This window comes from Myotis nattereri (genome assembly GCF_964212035.1).
Source record: "Myotis nattereri genome assembly, chromosome: X".
NCBI lineage: Eukaryota > Metazoa > Chordata > Mammalia > Chiroptera > Vespertilionidae > Myotis > Myotis nattereri.
In genome coordinates this window covers 100,238,567-100,260,886 of record NC_138078.1, presented here as the reverse complement: position 1 = coordinate 100,260,886, position 22,320 = coordinate 100,238,567, and the positions used below count along the sequence as shown (strand labels likewise).

Below are 22,320 nucleotides of genomic sequence, written 5' to 3'. Positions count from 1 at the left end.
TGTGGCAAGAGTCAGGAGATCTGTGTTTCAGTCACCAGTTCTGAAATAATAAGTTTTATAACCTTGGAAAAATTACCTAACCTCTTGGGGAGTCCCAATTTCCTCATTTGAAAATAAATGATTGGATTCTAGATTAACTTTGAAGTTCTTTACAACTCCAAAATTCTATTTGAGAAGTTCATGTGTTATGTATTTTAAATTTAAAAAACAAACTCTTTCTTTGTTTGCATGTATAGAAATTAAACTGTTACCTCAGCCCTAGCCAGTTTGGCTAAGTGGATAGAGCATTGGCCTGCGGACTGAAGGGTCCCAGGTTTGATTCCAGTCAAGGGCACATGCCTGGGTTGCAGGCTCGATCCCCAGTGTGGGGCGTGCAGGAGGCAGCCGATCAATGATTCCCTCTCATCATTGATGTTTCTGTCTCTCTCTCCCTCTCCCTTCCTCTCTGAAATCAATTATATGTATATATATATATATATATATATATATATATATATATATATATATATATATTAAAACGTTGTCTCAGTTTAAACCCGTCTCAACAGAATAAGTTAAAAGGGGAACAATGGCCCAGGGACACAGACGTCCAAATTCTGAAGCCATGTTCCTCTTTGTGTACTGGCCAAGTGCCTAGGTACACTTGCGTGATGATCTGCCCTTGGCCCTGAGGTTTCTTAATCTACATTTTGCAATGTGCTTCCTATATGTTTGTTTATCAAAAGGAGCACAGCTGTCTCAGACAGGACAGAGTGTAATAGGTCCTAGGCTATTTCTTTTACGTTAATTTATAGGTGTACTTTGCATCATGCTTCCCTTGAGTTTCTGTAATTAGTCTTTCAGCCCCAGGTGAGCTTGTTTATTTCCCCAAAAGTGGCAGCTTTTGTAAACTGTTGTGAAAAGGGGTAAAGTATAGGGTGTGGGGGAGGGAGGTGTGATTGAAGCTGAAGGGACTTTTAAGGGAGTGTGCTCTGTTTAATTAAGCTGTCTTTTCTCTGACATTTCCCCCAAGTAGAATGTTAAAATAGTGTTCTCCTGCCAAAAGAATTCCCAAACTCAAGTCCCAAACAAAAGAAACAACCTCTCCACCCTGAATTAAACACTATTGTTTCTGTGTTAGTGACCTATTTGAAGAATCTCTATATTTAATTTAAATATAACCTTTGTGATTCTATAGCAGATCAGTGCACGCATTTGTTTTCTTTTTGGAGCCTATTTATCAATGGGTCTATTACTATAAATTAATTGTTTTCTATTGAAAATTAGATAAAAAAACTGTTTTGGTGATATGAGTCAATTATCTTGTATCATTTGATTCTGCAAGTCTACATGCAGGAGTTATTCTAAGAAACTAATTTGAGAGAACAAATTTATAATCAAGAATGTTCATAACAACATCATTTATAGTACTGGATAAATTTTGAAATTATGCTAAATGTCCCACCAACAATAAGGGACTGGTTAAATAAATTATGTGACATCTATATACTAGAATATCATGCCTTCCTAAACATAGTTTTAAAATAATTTTTAATAACATGGGGTGGAGCTCATGTTAAATGTCAAGGGGAAAAAAAGCACACAATACTATATATAGAGAATGGTTCCAATTTTGAGAAAAATATGCATAAAAAGAAACTAGTAAAAAATAGATCAAAATATTAATAGTGGTTCTCCAAGGGCAGCAGATCTGGATTAGAAAAGCATTCTTTGGGTATTTTTGGTGTTTTCTATATTTTCTATGTAATAGTTATTACTTTTAGAAAAATATGTTAATAATTATCAAACATTTTATTTTATTTTTTAGAATTTATCTTTATTGTTGAAAGTATTACAGATGTCTCCTCCCCCTTAACACCCCCCCCCATTAACCTCTTCACCCTGATCCTGTCCCCTCCCCAGGCCTTCCCTGCACTGTTGTCTGTCCATGGGCTATGCATATAAATTCATTGGTTAATCTCTTCCCCCTATCCCCTCTGCCCTCTGAAATACAGCAGGTTAGTCTGTTGCATAATTCAATGTTTCTGGATCTTTTTTGTTCATCAGTTTATTTTGTTCATTAGATTCCACATATATAAGTAAGATTAAACATTTTAATGAAAGCAAATTAAACAAGAACATGTCTATTGGATTGGCAAGATTTTTAAAGATTGATAATTTTCAATGTTTTCAAGAATATGAGGAAAATAGCACTCAAGTAGGAGTGTAAATTGGATTGGTACTTTTTAAAGACAATTTGACAGTATCCTTTAAATTTTTAAATGCACATACTCTTCGACCCAGCATCATTTCCACTTATAAGGCTTCTCTATACAACTGCTTGAACAAATTCACAAATATATATTCATAGATGCCTAGCTGGTGTGGCTCAGTTGGTTGAATGTCTTCCCGTGCGTGCATCACAAAGTCCTTGGTTCATTCTCAGTCAGGGTATACATGCCCAGATTGCCAGCTTGATCCCCATTAGAAGGTGTGCAGGAGGCAGCCGATCAATGTTTCTCTCTCATTGATGTTTCCATCTCTCTCTCCCTCTCCCTTCCTCTCTGTGAAATAAATAAAAACATATTGTACTTAAAAAGATATGTGCATAGGAATATTAATTGGAACATTATGAAAAATTAGTGAAAAATCCTGAATGTTCATCAATAAGGATATGACAAATATATTATGGTATATCCATTCTATGGAATACTGTATAACAGTAAAAAAATGAATTATAATTCTTTAGGTATCTACATACAAACATAATGACATGGAATGATGTTTCTGATATCTTATTAAGTGAATAAAAACAATTTGTAGGGCAATACGTATAATATATTCTTTTTTTTTTTTAAATATTTTATTGATTTTTTACAGAGAGGAAGGGAGAGAGATAGAGAGTTAGAAACATCGATGAGAGAGAAACATCGATCAGCTGCCTCCTGCACATCTCCCACTGGGGACATGCCCGCAACCCAGGTACATGCCCTTGACCGGAATCGAACCTGGGACCCTTCAGTCCGCAGGCCGACGCTCTATCCACTGAGCCAAACCGGTTTCGGCATAATATATTCTTTTTATTAAAAAAAAAAGTATATGTGACTGTATATGGGCATGGCAAAAATTTGGGAAGATATATACCAGTTTGTTCATAGTTGTTATCTCTGTGGAGTGGGATCAGAGATTCTTTTATTTATATAATTCCATTTCAACAAGGGAAATGGACCTGCACCTCTTTTGCAATAATAATAAAAAATAATAAAGAACCCTGGCCAGGTAGCTCAGTTGGTTAGAAAGTTGATCCGATATGCCAAGATTTCTGGTTCAATCCTGGGTCAGAGAACATACAACAATCAACCAATGAATGCATAAAAAGGTGGAACAACAAATTGATGTTTCTCTCTCTAAAATAAATAAATAAATAAATGTTTAAAAAATTAATAGAGACAGTCAGTGGAAAAGTAGGGCTTACTGTGTGAAAATTGCTTTGTAATAATCTTTCAGGAATATATTAGTCCATGTACAGTGATGTACAGTTACAAAGAGTTTAGAGACCTTTACATAGGGCCTAATTTGCACCATGACTCACTGAAGAGAGAGAATAGTCACAGGGAGGAAGTTATTCATAAGCTGATCCAGATTGCCATACCTAAATTTTGCCCAGTGTCAATAAAGTCAGAAATTTATAATTTCATAAATATTATTGAAAAGAGCTTGTAGAAAGTTGAGGTTCGCCATAGATTCTGAAAGCTATCTGTATAGATGATATGGATTAGATACATCTCATAGCCAAAACTGACTTTCAATATCTATGAGTTTACCTTTAAGGTAGAATTTGCTTTAAATGTCTTGTCATAGGAGGGGTTCCCCCTGGGTCTGGTATAGATGTAAGATATTCCAAAATGAGACTTTGCTTCTCTTCTAGATGAGTTTATGTGATAATAAGATGGACATGTGAAACATTACTTATTCAGCCACACGCATATTTTTCTCTCAAATAATAGCATCTACCTCCTAGGCTTATTGTGAAGGTAAAATGAAATGATACATGTAAAGTGCTGGGCAGTGGTGGTGGTGGTGGGGGGGGGGCAGTGTCTGACACAAAGTAAGTACTCAACAACTGGTGTCCATTATTATTCAAACACGTTGCTAAAGGTTTTCCATTTGAATGACAATAACTTGGCCTCTACCAGGTGCCATATATGGTCCAAATGAAGGTGATAGATTTATTACAGCATTTTAATTTGAGTAAGGATTATTTTGAATAAATGTTCATGGGTTGAGCAAAGTGAATGTCTAGGTATAATGATGGGGTTTTTCCAATTTCATAGAAGGCATTATCAAAGGGTATATTTAGAGGATTGAAGGGAATGGAGGTTAGCTTGGAGATTACAGAGTGATTTAATGAATGAAAGTGAAGGTGGTGGTGGTAGAACACTTCTTAAGGAATTTAGTCCTTGGCTTTAAAGAAAGTCAATTAATAAACAGGAGAATCTGAAGAAAGACTGGTGTGGTATAATGGAAGAATATGAGTTTTGATTCTAGCTTATTTTTTTTTACTCATCTGTAAAATGAGGAGGTTGGTAATTAGTAGTTACCATTTACTACACATTTGCCATAAGCCAGGCATTTTATAAGCATGATTTCATTTAATCCTTTCTCAGAGGAGCCTTTTGAATGAAATAATATTATCCCCAATTTACAGATGAGGGAGCTGAGGCTCTGAATCAGTTATGTAACACGGTAGAAGGTGGTCCAAGTTCAAAGTTCAAATGGTTTCTATGTGGCTTCTGGATTTTAATAATGATTCTGAATAAGGGGCATTTTAAAATTTTGTTGTTATTTAACTTGTCTGTTAAGAATGAGAGATAAAATAGAATCTTCTTGTATGTGAAAGGGAAAGAAAGCTAGAGATTTAAGGTGAGTTATGATATTGATTACCTTTTCCCCTAACCTAGGCTAGAATCACTACAGAAAGTGGGTAAAAATCCTTGCAGACTTGTTGACAACCACAGCCCATTTCATTTGCCTCAAGGGTAATATGAATTTTTTTTTTTCTTTTGGGGAAGGTTGATAAAGCAATTTGCAAGGATACTGCAGATTTTACTTAGAGGGGATAGATAGGAGTTTGCTTTTTTAAAAAATTGAATTTATTGGGGTGCAATTTGTTAATAAAATCATACAGCTTTCAAGTGTACAACTCAATAAAACACCATCTTCATACTGCATTGTGTGCTCACCACCCAAAGTAAAGTCCTTTCACTTTTTAAAAGACAAAGAATGAATTAGTGAGAGACACTGAAATCAAGTTCCATTAAAATCCCGCTGGGATTTTGATCTGGACTGCACTGACTTTATAGATTAATTTGGGAAGAAACGGACTCTTTATAATATTCACTGTTCCCATCCAGTCTTTCCATTTGTTCTGGGTTTTCAATTAATTAAAAACTATAAAATGTACTTCAATCACAAGAAATGGTTGGAATGACAAAGAATTATTTCTCAAAAAAAGAACATTTAGATATAACTACTATATGAATTTGACTATTTTTTAAAAGAGTAACTTGGGTTATTACTTATGCTCACAGTGATATCATCTTCTGTCTAGGTTTCTGATTTCACCAGTTGTTTCAGACACGCCATTAAAGACAATATTTGTCCTGGTTATTTGGTCTGAAAAAAATAAAGTCTTAGTAATGACAAGACATAATTGGACTGTGCAAAAATTGTTATAAAATCCTGCTGCTTGTGATTTCCTCCACAAGAGGAAATTATTACTTTACGAACCTGTGAAATATATTTAACACACCAAGGCCTGTTCCCCAGTCAATGAAGAATTGTTCTTTTCTGACCTTCCATAAATAACTAATGCCAGCAGCCTGGCTATCTGTTTCAGTTTCTTATTACAGGAGAGTAAAATGGGCAAGACCTAAATATCAGTACCTGCTAGCAGAGCTGTCCTGCTCAATTCTCTTTGGCTTCAAACAGTTTAATTTTCATGCTTCCATGGCTTTTTATGTTGTATTTTGAATTTGTCAATTTTGCTGTACAATTTTCCCTTTTTAATTTCCACGTTTTTCTTTTCTGTTTCTAATTGCGTTGGTGATTCTGAGGAGGACTTATTACTGAGAAAGCCTGATATCGTGGCAAGCACCCAGGCTAGAAGCCATCAGAACTGTGGTAGGAAATCCAGGCTTTGCTACTAGTTAGTTGTGTGACTGGACAAGTCATTTGACCTGCATATGGTTCTCCATCTGTAAAATAAGGATAATAATCCCCTGTCTTCCTAACTAGTAAACAATGGTTCAAATGTTCTGCCTAAAATGTCAGACAGCTGGCAGGGGGAATGTTTTGCTCCTGGGTAGTAGTTCTGGAGGGTTTCTGGTGACAAGGAATTAAACAAGGTTTGTTTTGATCCTGAAAAATGAAAAAGGAAAAGCTATAAATACACTTGGTTTTCTTTTTGGCAATGTAGCTCTTTCCTCTACATCCTGGGTGCAATTAACTGTAGAGGAAAAGGTGAGCTATGGTAGGTGATAAAAATAGCCAGAACTGTCAGCATTACTGAATAGCTTAAGTGATACAGATATTGAAAATTCAAGTAGTTTCTTGGTCTCTAAAATATACCTATATTATACACGCATGCATATACATAGTGTGTTATGTGTCCATACATATAAACAAACAAACAACAACAACAACAAAACCCTGAGAGCTTCAGGCTCTTTCCTCGAAACCCTGTAGAATTTGAGGAACTGCAGTAAGCTGAGGACTCAATGTTCAGAGGACTGGGTGTTCAGAGGAAATTACCTAATTGAAAAGGTCTGGGCTAAGCGACTGATGGTAAAGAAAATTGACAAAACTGTTCTTTAATTACAAGTTCTTTTGCATCTTGGTCCAACAGATTGATGTGTTACACTGGGTCTGTACTTTGTGTTTTAATTCCACAACTAGACACTAAGTTTGTTGAGGGCAGGGATCATCATTTCTTTGATTTGTGTTAACCTGACTATAGGTGACAATGCTCTCTGTATAGTAAGTTCTCCCTTAATTTCTAAGCAAAATGAGGTATAACAAAACCAATTTTACCCTAGGCCTAGGCCCGTGGTCCGCAAACTGCGACTCGCGAGCCACATGCAGCTCTTTGGCCCCTTGAGTGTGGCTCTTCCTAAGCCTTAGGAGTACCCTAATTAAGTTAATAACAATGTACCTACCTATATAGTTTAAGTTTAAAAAATGTGGCTCTCAAAAGAAATTTCAATCGTTGTACTGTTGATATTTGGCTCTGTTGACTAATGAGTTTGCCGACCACTGGCCTAGGCTAATTAATACAAACAAGCGTTAAGTTCCTAAGGCATCTCATCAACTTTAAAATGAAATGACGTTGAACAAACGTCATTCAAGAACCTGCTCTATACTATAGGTACCCAGTGAATTATATAGCTGACAAATAATTATTTATTTCTAGTATTACAACAAGATCTCGTGAAATAAACATGACAATTACACTTGTTGTTTGAAGTCCTGAACTTTCTAGGTCAATCAAAAAAGCAAGTTACAGAACTGCCATAGCAATAATTATAGGCATGTTATATATAAGTGGGTGGGTCTGTTGGAAATTGGATGAGTGATCCCACTTCAGAGTAGTAATATACAAAAGCTATAACTCCATGCTCTCTTAATTATAAACCTCCAACCACCTATAGCGTTACCTGGAATGCTTATTAAAAAATTCAAATTTCACCCTGGTGGTGTGGTTCAGTGGTTGAGCGTTCACCTATGAACCAAGAGGTCACTAGTACGATTCCTGGTCAGGGCACATGCCCAGGTTGTGGGCTCAATCCCTAGTGTGGAGCATGCAGGAGGCAGCTGATCAATGACTCTCATTGATGTTTCTATCTTTCTCCCTTCCTCTCTAAAATCAATAAAACATTAAAAATTCAAATTTCTCAGCCCCGCTCATATCTGAATGCAATACATTGGCGTTGTAGATACAGGCACCCATATTTTAACAAGCACTCCAGAGGATTCAGATGCAAACTAACGTTTTAGAATGACTCTAGTTGAGGCGGTGAGACACACATGCATGTTGTTACCTCTGGTAATTCTATGGAAAATGAAAATAGCAAGTGAAATGAAATGTCAATTACTAGCAGGAAGAGGAAGCTAGTCTTCCATTCTGCATCAGGAAACTGGAAGAATACTGGCGCTTTATTCTTATTGTTTTTGATGCTACATTCTTAGCAGTTTGTCGTGGCTCATTTGCAATTAAGATCTGCTCCTGTTGAAGTCCAGAGACAGTTTGCCGGAATTTTATTTTAACAGCAATTTCTCAAATCTCTTAGGAACAGTATTTGTAGGACCGGCCCATAAGCAACGATCAGGTCCAGCGAGATATCAGAGCGCTGCAGTGGCTTTTCCATGCAGCATCGTGGATACGAAAGGCATAAAGTGAAAACCCTGCATCCTTGTGATATTTCATCAGCAGGGGGGGCGGGGGTCTTAACGCAGTGAGAGCCGAGATAAATGGAAGCTGCGGGCATTAGCTCAGGCTTGGAGGAGACAGGTGTCCTTGCTCGGCAAGATCTCTCTCCATAGGAAGGGTAGTGAATCCAAAGATGAATTCTCTTTAAAGGGCAGCTGGAAGATGACCTGAGAGGAACTTTCATGCTGGGAAGCCAGCACAGGTGCTGGCTTGGGCCGGTTCTGCCCTTCGCCGAAACCAGCCAGGCGCAGAGCTTGAAAACACACGGGATAACGCGGCCAGCCAGCCCGGCAGCAGCGACTCGGAAGCGCGGGAGTGGAGACCCTGCGGCGAGCCGGCGGGGCGCCGTTAGCCTGTGCAGCTTCGCCGCAGCACCCCCTCCCTCGCGCTGGGTGCCCGCTCGGCCCCGCCTCCCCGGCTGACGTCCCAGGCGAGCGGAGGCAAAAGCGTGGGTGGGCCGAGCCATGGGCGCCAGCGATTCGGCTGCCGCAGCCTCACCACCGCGCGCCCCGACTCCGCCCGCCCCTCCAGGCGCGTCTTTTTCCGGGCTCGCTCCGCCGCTCCTCGCCCCGCCTCCGCCTCCGCCGGTCGTTGGGGTGCGCGCGCGCCGCTGCGGCTTTTTCTCTGGCCTCCCTGGCGCGCCGCTCCTCGCCTCAGCGCTAGCGGACTCGCCGCTCCTTCCCGCCAGCTCCCCGAGGGCCTGGCGCCTGCCGGCTGCGAGATCGCCGTGGGTAACGCGTCCGGTGAGTAAACCCCGCTGTTGAGGCTTCGGCCCGGCGCCACCGTCCGACATCTGAGCCCAGAAGCGGTCGAGCGAACGTTCCTATTCCCGTTCCCGAAATCGGCTCCATTTCTTTTTGAACCCCAGCGACTATCCGCCCGCCTCCCCCGGGGCCGGCCGGAGAGATCCCCGAGATTTCTACATCTTCCCCTTTACTGAAGTCTGGGGTCCTCGAGACCCTGGGCTGCCTCTTCTGCCGCTCACCATTCCCGGAGAGAGACAGGCATCTTCCTGATCGGGGTACTATCCTTTGCCATGCCCTTTTCCAAAGGGGCACACCAAGAGCTTGCCAGGCTTCCCAAGGACCTTTAGGGCGTCCCTAGACCTCAACTCCATTTTGTCCCCTCTGGCTCGCTCTATATATCTGAGGGTAAGCGGGTCTCTTACCTTAGAAGCATCCGCCCTTCTAATGTGAGGGATGCCCCGGTTTTCACTATCCTCTTAGCTTCCGTATTGTTACATATGGTAGAAAACAGCTGTATTTTAGCAGAAGCATGCTCTTATTTTCCCTCCGTTCTTTCTATATTCTTGTCCTCAGTGGGTGCTATATATTTAGTATTAGCTTTATTCACTTCCTCATCCTCTCATTCCAGTGCCCAACAGAAAGAACTGTGGCAGATGACTATAGCACATAGAAAAATCGAGGAGAATATGATTCATTGCCTAACCCCCATCAAGGGGTTACATATTTTAAATAAGACGTCATTTCTCCTCTTCACTCCAGCATATCCTCCTTCAAAGGCATTTTTTTCCACCCTCTCGTAATGAATTTGCTCTATTCGCTCTTTGACCTTAAAAAAAAAAAAATCAATCATCACTGCTGTGAGATGCAGAAGAAGGACAAAATGGCATTTAAATGAATCCCATTGAAAAAGTAAGCAGTCTGCTTTATGTTTTAATCAGCCATTTCCCAGTAGTTGCTTGTCACTTTAGTTTTTCTTGTACTTTGCCTCTAAAATTAGTTTTTTTTAAGTTTTTATTTACTGATTTTAGAGAAACATCGATTTGTTGTTTCACTTATATATGCATTCATTGGTTGTTTCTTGTATGTGCCCTGATCAGGATCAAACTTTCAACCGTAGTGGATCAGACCACGCTCTAACCAACTGTGTTACTGGGCCAGGGCTTAACTGTTTCTGATACCTAAGGCTGCATGAAAGTGGAGATTCAATTACAGTAATGTCCATGAGCATATCAGTCAAGATTTTAATAGTGAAAGCCTCTTCCTTGAATTGTAAAATAGCTCATATTTTTCATTGAAGCTGGTAAAGTGCAAGATATGTAAGACTTCTGTAAGAGTTAACACCCTCTCAGCCATTTAAGTGAAGGATGAAACATTAAACTGTTAGTATAGTACTTGCACCATAGAATAAAGCACCTTATTGTTCTGATGTGAGAGTAATTTGACAACTAAAAGTTCACAGACAGTGTAATGAAACACTGAAAAGCTTGAGTAAATTCAGTTTACCCCCATCCTTTTAAAAACCCTATTTAAAAAATAAGTAATTTAGCCCTGGCCTGGTAGCTCAGTTGGTTAGAGCATTGCTGCCCTGACACACCATGGTTTCGGGCTTGATCCCAAATTCATATATAAGTGGAACAACAAATGAATGTCTCTTTCTTCCTCTCTTTCTCTCCCTCTCTCCCCTCACGTCCCATCTCTCTCTAAAAATAATAAAAAATGATTTATATTAAGATTTGTTTCTGTTTTTGTAATTGAATTTATTGGGGTGACATTGGTTAATTAAATTGGGTAGGTTTCAGGTGTACAATTCTGTAGCACATCATCTGTATGTTGTATTGCGTGTTTACCACCCCAAGTCAAGTCTCCTTCTATCACTATTTATCCCCCTATATCCTCTTCTACCTCCCCCACCCCTCTTTCCCTCTGCCAATCACCATACTGTTGTCTAGGTCCATGAGTCTTTCCTTTTTTTCTTTAATTGTTTTGGGTAGGAGTGGAATGGGAGGGGAAAGGAGAGTCTTGCCATATTTAGTGAGAAATGAATTGAGGTGTTGGAGAGGCTCAGATTCAGTTCCAGTTCTAGCTAATTGTATAACCTTGAGCAAGTAACTTTACCTCTCTTAGTTTTTGTATTTGTAAAAGCGTCTTGATGGTTGACAGAGTGATCCATAAGTCCCCCAATTTGCATTCTTTGTTCATATACTATATATATGAACACATATATATGTCTATCTGATGCCATTTGCATCAAGGTTGTGCCATATACACTTAGTTATACCAGTTGTTTAGGATGTTTTTCTCAAAGATCTGCATATACTAGTTCCAATTTATATATACATAATTCTTAATCCATTCTTAGCAAATGATTATGCTATATGTGGAGATCTCTAAATTGGGAAGCATTTTACAAAAAGTCAGGTATTGCTCATTTCTTTTTGTAAGTAAAATGTGCGCAGTGTGCATAACACACTTATTTTCTATAACCCTCATCCGAGGATATGCTGAGAGAGAGAGAGAGAGAGAGAGAGAGAGAGAGAGAGAGAGAGAGAGAGAGAAAAGAGGAGAGAGAGAGAGAGAATCAGTTTCCTCTCATATGTGTCCTAACCAGGGATCAAACCCCAAACCTAGGTATGTGCCCAGGAATCAGCCCTGAAACCTTTTTGGTGTACGGGACAACATTCCAACCAACTGAGCCACTGGGCCATGTCCATACCACAGTTTGTTTTTTTAGTGTTCATGGCTTTTAGAAATTTGTAAGGAAATGTATAAATGCTGCCTTGTAACTGTAATTGACTAAGAACTTTAAAAGAATATGCAGGCATCTCAGTCATTCATTTATTTGTTCATTTAATTTACCTTGTTCCTTCATCTGTCACTTATTTTTGTGCCAGTCTCCAGGATATGATGGCTAAGACAAGCCCTACCCTATGAGTTTAATCTGGGATGATAGTGATAGAGGTGGGGATTATGTAGAGATATATGTATAGACAGTTTATTTTTATGAACAACAATAACAGTCAAATCACAGACATAAAGTCTTGAGGATACTGAAGCTCTACAGGGTAGGAAGATGTGGGTGATAGTATTAATTGCAGCCTTTAGACTCTCTTCTTGACATTCCTTTTTTTCTTTCTTCCTTAACTTTTAATTGCTGAGACTTTAGCAAAAATAAAAGCTCTTTTTCCCCACTCCTAGCACTCACTGGCTTGTTTTACTCTTTTCTTTCTCTTTTAACTGGTTATTTTGAGATGTAGATACTTAAACACTTGTTAAGAAATGATACACTTTATCTAATTTACCCCAATGGTAACATCTTGCATCACTGTGGTACAATATTACAACGAAGGAAATTGAAATAGATACATTCCATCCATCTGATTCAGAATTCATCAGTTTTACATACACACATTTCGTGTGTATTTAGCTCTATGCAGTGTTATCACATGGTTAAATTTGTGTAGTAACTACCACCACAGTTAAGATACAGAACTGTTTCATCACCATTTTGTATCCATAGCCATCTCTCTCTCTCTCCCTCCATAACCCTGGCAACCACTAATTTGTTTTACATGCCTATACTTTTGCCATTTCAAGAATGCTATATAAATAGTATCATACAGTATGTAACTTTTTGAGATTGGCTTTTTTTTTTTTCGCTTAGCATAATTCCCTGGAGATTCCTGCAGGGAATGTGTCTTGTATTGCTAGTTCCTTTTCATTGTTGAGTCGTAGTCCATGCTGTGGATGTACTAGTTTGTTTAAACATTCACCCTTTGAAGGACATCTGGCTATTTCCTGTGTTTTTTTTAACCTGTTATGAATACAGCTCCTGTGAACAGTCATGTAGTACTTTTTATGTAAACATAAATTTTCATTTCTTTGGGATAGGTGCCTAAGAGCACAATTGCTGCTTGTATGTTAGTTGCATGTTTAGTTTGATGTAGAACTGCCAAACTGTTTGCCAGAATGGCTTACTATTTTACATTCCCACCAGCAACATATCAATACTCCTTATTGATTCTTGCCAGCATTGGGTGGTGGTACTACTTCATATTTTAGCCATTCTGATATCTTGCCATAGTTTTAATTTGCATTTCCTTTATGGCTAATGATGTTAAATATCTTTTCATGTTCTCATCTCTGAATTCTCTTTAGTGAGCTGTATGATCATGTCTTTTGTCAATTTTCCAGTTGGATATTCTTTTTATACTGTTGAGTTCTACGAGTTCTTTATATATTCTAAATACTAGTCCTCTGTTGGATACCTGGTTTGTAAATACATTCCCCCCATCTATAGCTTGCCTTTTCATCATCTTCACAGGGATTTTCATAGTACAAAAGTATTTAATTTTGGAGAGTCCCAGTTTATCAATTTTTTCTTTTATCTATAAGCCTTTGGGGTCAAGGGGTGCTATATACTTTTGTTATTTAATGTATTCCTTGCTGTTCTCTCTAACACCCAATAATTTTCTAAGCAGTCTGAACATTTTTAATTTCACAATCCTGGAGTTCAAGAATATCCTGTGAACAAGTGGTCTTGATTGTATAGAATGTGAATCCATACTCACACATGCTATATTAAAATGGCTGTATCTTTTTATGTCTTAACAATATAATTTCTGCCTTACAAGGCTGTCAAGTGAAATGTTAAAATTAATATTTTTAAATTAAATAAGCACAGGATGTGCCAAGGGAATTTTGGTTTCACTTTCTAAATTAAACATATTTTGGCAAAACTGAGTGGGTGTTTTTTTTTTAATCAAGGTTTTTGGTAAATAACCCAAAGGGAAGGAAGTTGTGTTCTCATTTAAATGTACTTTGGATATTTATTTTGCATTTTGAGTAGTGAAGTTGCAAATCGTTACCATGTACTTAGTAGACTTTTTATACTCTATCATAATAATGAATGAAAGACTTGTTGAATTTGTATGTCCAGACTGTATGTTTTCCTTTTGTAGTAGCTACTCAATGTTCATTTTAATTATCTTTTAAAATATTAGCTTGAAGGGAACTTGCAATTTTATATTTTGAAAATGTATGTGCTCATATGAGAAGTTACAGGAAAAAGTTAGTGATTAACTTTGAAAGTATTTGTTTCTGTAAGGTGGTAATGAAATGATTACTTGTCCCTTCATGTCACCATATTTGCTCAACTAAGTGTACAACTAGGGTAGTGGATTGCTATTTCAAAAAGATCAACCATTGGTATAATGCAAGGACTAGCCAAATCCTGACAATAGCCAAATCTTGCTCACCACCTGTCTTTGTAAAAACAAAAACAAAACAACACACACACACACACACACACACACACACACACGAAACAAGAACAATGAAAAATCCAAAGTATAACTTCTGATGTAACACAGCCACATCATTTCATTTCTGTATTGTCCTGCATTCAAAATTTTAAATTACAATCTCAAAGTTGAAACAGAGAACTATGGCCCTAAAAGCCTATTTAATCCCTGGTCCTTACAGAAAAAGTTCGCCTAGGGACAAAACAACCTTGAAATTTTTTGAGTCTTTATGTTATAAAGGAAATTTAACAAAATTTACCTTGACTTTTAGTACCTTTTAGTTATGTTTCCATGGGAAATTGTGGTTGGGAAGAGTGTATTCATTTTCTTTACTAAATCCACAAGACACTATTTGTTGTCCAAGAGCAGCATTAAGGAATGGATGAAGAGGGTTGATTTTGTTGTCAAGTGTGGGCTATTTTATTGTGAATGTAAATTCACAGGTATGGCAATTAGTGAGATTCAGAAAGAGGCCTATGTGGTCCTGATGTCCTTGGGTGATTTTGTTGTTGCCAGTGTGGTAATGAGAAAGCCAGGAATGGCACTGCTGTTATTCCTGCTCCCAGAACTGCTATGTGATTAAAAAATACATAGTAGTTTGAGCCTATCAAGCTGTGCTTAGACTGTTGGTTTATTGTTTAAAAAAATAACATTCTTTTGTAAATTAGAAGTTGACCCTTTACTTCTTATTTTTTAAATCCTCACCTGAGGATGTTTTTATTGATTTTAGAGAGAGAGGAAGTGAGGGGGTGGGGGGAGAGAGAGAGACATCCATAGATTGCAACCTTTTGGTGTATGGGACAGTGCTCCAACCAACTGAGCCACTTGGCCAGGGCAACACTTTAGTTCTTTTAAATGACCTATATATGTGATGTTGAAAATGGAAATCGAGTTAGGAAATTTGATATACATTTGGAAAGAAATTGATTTCCATCTCACATCGTACACTAAAAATAAATTAAGAATGTATTTAAAAATATAAGCATATATTTTAAAAGCGTCTGGAAAGCATAAGACAACCAAAACAAAGTTAAAAAGGCAGGTGACAGACTGAGGAAAATAGCTTCTACATATGCAGTAGAATATTTAATTGACTTTCACTTAACTGACTCACCACATTAAATGATGCTTTTCATTTTCTTTGTAAATTAAACTGTACAGTGAACACTTGCTATTAGTAAGCTGATCTCCAGTATACCAGTGTGCTTGTGTACCCATCAGTAGAACCGATGCTTTTACCACTGAATTTATATATGCTGGCTGTTTTTGTCATTTATTTTCATATTTTGTAATGTGATAAAATATGAGGGAGGGAATTGAAGTTCTTACTGAAAGTTTACAGATGAAATGATGTGATATCTGGGATTTGCTTCAAATGATATGAGGGGTGGTGGGTGTGTGGAGTGTGTAGAGATATAAAAGAAATAAAATATAGCACATATGGATATTTTTTGAAGCTGGGTGATAGTTACATTAGGATCATTTCTTTTTTGTTAATCCTCACCCAAGAATATTTTTTCCATTGATTTTTAGAGAGAGTAGAAGGGATGGACACTGACACACTGGTGGAGGAAGGGAGGGAGAAAGGAAGGGGGAAGGAGGCACAGGAGGGGGGGAGAGAGAGAGAGAGAAAGAGAGAGAGAGAGAGAGAGAGAGAGAGAGAGAGAGAGAGAGAGTGAGTCACATTGACTGGTTGCCTCCCTTATGTGCCTCGACCTGGCCAGGATCAAACCTGCAACCCAGGTACTTGCCCTTGACTGGGAACCAAACCCACGGCCCTTTGGTGCTCTGGTTGACATCCTAACCACTGAGCACCACCAGTGAGAGCAGGTTCATTTTAAAATACAAAACAAATTGTTTTTGAAAGAGTTGAAGAAAGCAAGTTATTACTGTCCAATTTGGGTAAGATGATAAAAGATTCATATAAAATAAATATAAATATTTAAAAGTGTTCTTTACTCAGTGCTTTGCCAATATGTTTTGAGTTCTTTGAAGTTCTATGTTGTCTAAGACTCCTGTTTACATTTCTTTAAACTCATTGGGCCTAGAGTTAAATAAAAAGCTTTGGCTTCTTGGCCCTATATCAGAAGTTTGATGAATGAGTGTACATTTCCTACTGATAAAATGAAATCAAGATAAAATGAATTGTTTGTCATATGCATTTTTATGATTATTCATCTTAATTGACCTTTTCAATTAACTAATCATCTGTTTCAAATAACATTATATTAAAAGGTATCTACTTTATATCCATGATATATAAAGAGCTCTTACAAATCAATAAGAAAAAAAGACACCCATTTGAAAATGTGGCAGAGGTTATAAATAGGCATTTCGCAGAAAAAAAATGCATAAAAAAAGGATACTAAAATTCACTGTAGTAATTAGGGATATTAAAACCATTGTTAAAGAACAAAACTCAATCCAGTAAATTTGAAGCTTTGATTTGGCTCTATTAAGCGATTTGTGAATCAGCAACATCTCTTCTAGCAACTAGCCAGGTGTTCCGAGGGGTTGCACAAAATGAAAGATTTTTATGGGAACAATGATGTAGCAGGTATGTTATTAGTAAAATAAAGTAAACGATTATTTTTAGGCTGGGTCATATTCTTTTTTTGTTGTTGTTGGGAAGGGAATGGCAAAGATTACTTTTTAAGATTTTTTTTAAAGAGAGACATTAAGAGAGAGGAAGAGAGAAACATCAGTGTAAGAGTGAAGCATCAGCTGTTTGCCTCCCACACAACCTTTACCTGGAATTGAGCCCACAATCTAGGCAGGTGCCCTGACCAGAATGGAACTGGCAACCTTTCAGTGCGCAGGACAGTGCCCAACCAACCAAATCACACTGGCCAGGGTGGGAATGGCAAAGATTTTATCCTGGTATTGACCAGGAAATTTCAGACTAATTGGTTTGAATTTCCACTCCTGGGAGAGACTGAAACTACAATTAGGTTAGTTATTAAGTTTTGGTTTGGTGATGGGTTTAGCAAAAGTGACTCCATTTTGGCTGCTGTTTCCTTTTTTAAACACCATTTTCACCAAATCCATTGGCAAAAACTATAACATTCACTTTTAGAAAGAACTTGGCAGTGCTATACACTGTTAAAGAGAATGCAAATAGTTAAACTTTTTGATAAAGAATACCAAAATCCTCTTATTTTTTAAATATACATATTTTTTTTTTTACCCAGCAATTCTGTTAGGAATCTATTCTAGGGAAATATCCACACATGTATATAAATGTATACATACGTTTTTACTGTAGTGAAACAGGTCATAACAGTGAAAACTTGGAAGTAACCTAAATACCCATTAATTGGGGAATGATTTCAATAATAATATGCTGTTATATGTAATACTCTTCATACATATCACCGGTAATCTCTAGAGCAGTGGTCCTCAACCTTGGCTGCACATTAGAATCACCTGGGAATCTTTTTAAAATCCTGATTTCTATGAGGCCCAGAAAAGGGAGTAGTATCATAGGAGCCATTTAGGGGTTCTTTTACTTTTTATCCTTTACCATTCTACAATGTATTTCTAAATTTATGAGGACTGTTTTGATAGTAAATATACAGATTAATAATATCAAACTTTTACACACTGGAGGACACTTGCTTTCCTCATTGTATATTTTACAATGACACTGTGCTAGAGGTGTAGTACCTTGTACTTAATGAGAGCTCAGATATTTTTAAAAAATACTTTTCTCCCTTCATTAAAATACCATTTGTATTTTTAAATTTTGTATGTTGAAAGAATAAGTATAAAGAAAAAGAAAAACACCTAATCCCAGTATATGCTTGTGCACACATGTTTGTGTACACACATGCATGGACACTTGCATGCCCTATATACACATAGGCATACACATGTGCAAACATGTATCATTCTACACAGTGCATTCTTGCTATACACCAGGAGTGGGGAACCTTTTTTCTCTTTTTTCTGCCAAGGGCCATTTAGATATTTATAACATCATTCGTAGGGCATACAAAACTATCAGCTTAAAAATTAGCCTGTTAGCCGAAACCGGTTTGGCTCAGTGGATAGAGCGTCGGCCTGCGGACTGAAAGGTCCCAGGTTCGATTCCGGTCAAGGGCATGTACCTGGGTTGCGGGCATATCCCCAGTAGGAGATGTGCAGGAGGCAGCTGATCGATGTTTCTCTCTCATCGATGTTTCTAACTCTCTATCTCTCTCCCTTCCTCTCTGTAAAAAATCAATAAAATATATTTAAAAAATTAGCCTGTTATATTTAGTCAAACATTTAATGAACTCACTCCTAATGCCTTGGCAGGGCCAGACCAAATGATTTCGCAGGCTTCGTGTGACCTGTGGGCTGGACATTCCCCACCCGTGTTGTACACAGTGATTTGTAACTTCTTTACTTTAACTTGACACTGTATTGTAAACATCTTTCATGATTGGTAACTCTGAATAAGTGAAAAAGACATCTTGGTGAGAAAAGAACAACATGGTGCCATATAAATATAGTGTTCTATTCTAGTTAAAATAACTGGTCTCTAGGACAAACTATGTAATCTTTTTAAAAAAGTCCTGGTCACCAAAAGTAAATAACTAAGGAATTTTTAATTTCTCAATGTTGAACCAGTTCAGTTCTGACTTGAATTTAACTGTGTGTATGGATAACACAAAAGGTCTAGTTGATATATACCACCTGGTTAAATTCAAGTTAAATTGTAATTATTAGTAATGATGAATAATTGAAACACATTAAAATGTCATTAGGAATCTTATTTGGGTGGAGTTTGGTTTTAATGAAGATTTTAAACTGAGCTTGAACAGTATTTTCAGTTCAAGGAAAAACCAAATGCTCTAATTTTTGTTAAAGGTGAGGGCCTAGTTCCGTGGTCAGCAAACTGTGGCTCGCGAGCCACATGCGGCTCTTTGGCCCCTTGAGTATGACTCTTCCTAAGCCTTAGGAGTACCCTAATTAAGTTAACAGTGTACCTACCTATATAGTTTAAGTTTAAAAAATTTGGCTCTCAAAAGAAATTTCAATCGTTGTACTGTTGATATTTGGCTCTGTTGACTAATGAGTTTGCCAACCACTGGCCTAGTTGTATTCATTTACAACTTATGAAAGTAAAGAAAATCTATCTATCTATAGAAACATGAATCTTTGTCTATGATATATAAAATTAAATATTAAGAGTACTGTGTTGGAAACCAAGTTTGATTTGGGCAAGTATATATTTACTAGGGGCCCGGTGCACGAAATTCGTGCACTGGGTGTGTGTGTCGGGGGGGAGAGTGTCCCTCAGCCCAGCCTGCCCCCTCTCACATACTGGGAGCCCTCAGGCGTTGACCCCCATCACCCTCCGATCGCCTGATCGGCCCCTTGCCCAGGCCTGACGCCTCTGCCAGAGGTGTCAGGCTTGGACAGGGGAACCCAATCTCCCCCCGATCACTGGCTCTGGCCCCCGCCCAGGCCTGAGGCCTCTGGCCCAGGAATCATGCCTGGGCAGGGGACCCCCATCTCCCTCTGATCGCTTGCTCCACCCCCCGCCCAAGCCTGACGCCTCTGACCCAGGCTTCAGGCCTGGGCAAGGGGACCATCATATCCCCCCAATCCCCGGCTCAGCCCCCCGCCCAGGCCTGATGCCTCAGCCAGAGGAGTTGACCCTCATCACCCTCCGATCACCAATCACCGGATCGGCCCCTTGACCAGGCCTGAGGCCTCCGGCAGAGGTGTCAGGCCTGGGCAGGGGACCCCCAGCTCCCCGCGGTTGCAGGCTCCGCCCCTGCCCAGGCCTGACACCTCTGGCCTAGGTGTCCGTACGGCCCAGGCAGCGGGGACCTGCAGTGGCAGCGGGGGGCGCCGCGATCGTGGGCTTGGCTTTAGGCCCAGGCAAGGGACCCCTAGCTCCTGGGACTGCCAGCTTCGACCGTGCCCAGCTCCCATCGCTGGCTCCACCCCTACTTCTGCTATCACTGGCCAGGGCGGCAAAGGCGCCTGATTCTCCGATCATGGCTGGGGGGCAGGGCCGCCTATGCCCTGCCCCCCAGTTCTTAGCTCCCCCCTGGGTTTCAGATCACTGTCAGTGGCAGGGGGCTTCTTCCTTACTTTCCCTTTCGCCTCCTTGCATTGTGCCTACATATGCAAATTAGCCGCCATCTTGTTGGCAGTTAACTGCCAATCTTAGTTGGCAGTTAACTGCCAATCTTAGTTGGCAGTTAACTGCCAATCTTAGTTGGCAGTTAACTGCCAATCTTAGTTGGCAGTTAACTGCCAATCTTAGTTGGCAGTTAACTGCCAATCTTAGTTGGCAGTTAACTGCCAATCTTAGTTGGCAGTTAACTGCCAATCTTAGTTGGCAGTTAATTTGCATATAGCCCTGATTAGCCAATGAAAATGGTATCGCCGTACACCAATTACCATTTTTCTCTTTTATTAGTGTAGATATTCTGCTCTCATGTTATCTAGAAACATTTATTAAACTGAAGACTCATTATAAAATCTTCATATTTATCTGTTGCTCTTAAGAGTGAAATACCTTGTCCTAGCCAGTTTGGCTCAGTGGATGGAGCATTGGCCTGTGGACTCAAGGGTCCTGGGTTTGATTCTGGTCAAGGGCACATGCCCAGGTTGCAGGCTCGATCCCTAGTAGGGGACGTGCAGGAGGCAGCCGATCAATGATTCTCTCTCATCATTGATCTTTCTCTCTCTCTCTCTCCTTCTACCTTCCTCTCTGAAATCAATAATACACACACTCACACACACACACACACACACACACTAGGGGCCCAGTGCAATGCATGAATTCATGCACCTTGAAAGGAACTGTGAGCCTCAAAGCTGTGGTGGGCACAGGGGCAGGTCTTGGTCCTTCCTCTGTGCCCCTGCCTGGCCCCTCTCACCTTGGCCCCCTGTCTGCCGGCAGCCTCGCTACCGCTGCTCCCACACGCTGATGGCGCCAGCCCCGCTTGCATCCGCTGAAGGCTCAGAGTGATTGGGGCCTGTGCCAGCAGCATGTGCGAGTGGGGCCAGCGCCATCAGCAGGTGAGAGCAGCAGGTACTGCCCCAATCACCCCTCAGGAGCATGGAGAGGTGAAGAAGCCCTCAGGGGCGATCAGGGCTGGCAGCCGCTGCTCACACCTGCTGCTCACACCCGCTGACTATTGGGACTGGCACCCAGTGCCATCAGCAGGTGCGAGCGGCCGCTCTGGCGCCATCTGCGGGTGCAAGCAGGGCCAGCACTGGCAATGGGTGTGAGTGACTGCTACTGGCTCTGATAGCCCCTCAGGAGTAGGGAAGGTGGAGAAGCCCTCAGGGATGATTGGGGCCAGAAGCCGCCACTCGCACCCGCTGACAAATAATTTTCAGTTACCACCAGAGGCTTGCCCTGATGACAGCAACTGGCGCCCCACCTTGGTCTGGCGCCCCCACTCACCTGTTCCACCATCCCACTGCGGCTGACACACAAAATGTTCCGTGCTCTGCCACCTGCTGCCAATGCCCGCCATATTCTGCATGCGCCCCCCTGGTGGTCAGCGCATGTCATAGCGACCGGTTTTTCGGTTGTTCTGCTGTTTGGTCTATTTGCATATTAGCCTTTTATTATATAGGATATATATATATATATGTATATATACACACACACACACACACACACACACACACACACACATACATACTAGAGGCCCGGTGCACAAAAATTTGTGCACTGGCGGGGGGGGGGTGGCTGTCCCTCAGCCCCACTTGTGCCCTCTCACAGTCTGGGACCCCTCGGGAGATAACGACCTGCTGGCTTAGGCCTGCTCCCGGGTGGCAGAGGGCAGGC

General features: G+C 40.0%; 1 protein-coding gene across 2 annotated transcripts in view; it reads left to right on the top strand.

Annotated features, from left to right (window-relative positions):
- The first annotated feature begins 9,044 nt into the window (after positions 1–9,044).
- The window catches only part of ACSL4 (acyl-CoA synthetase long chain family member 4), an 89,722-nt gene continuing 76,446 nt past the window's right edge, over positions 9,045–22,320 (top strand). For both annotated transcript variants that reach the window (XM_081115362.1, XM_081115361.1), the window contains exon 1: positions 9,045–9,210. The gene's annotated coding sequence lies outside the window, so the exon portion shown is untranslated. The remainder of the gene's footprint in view (positions 9,211–22,320) is intronic.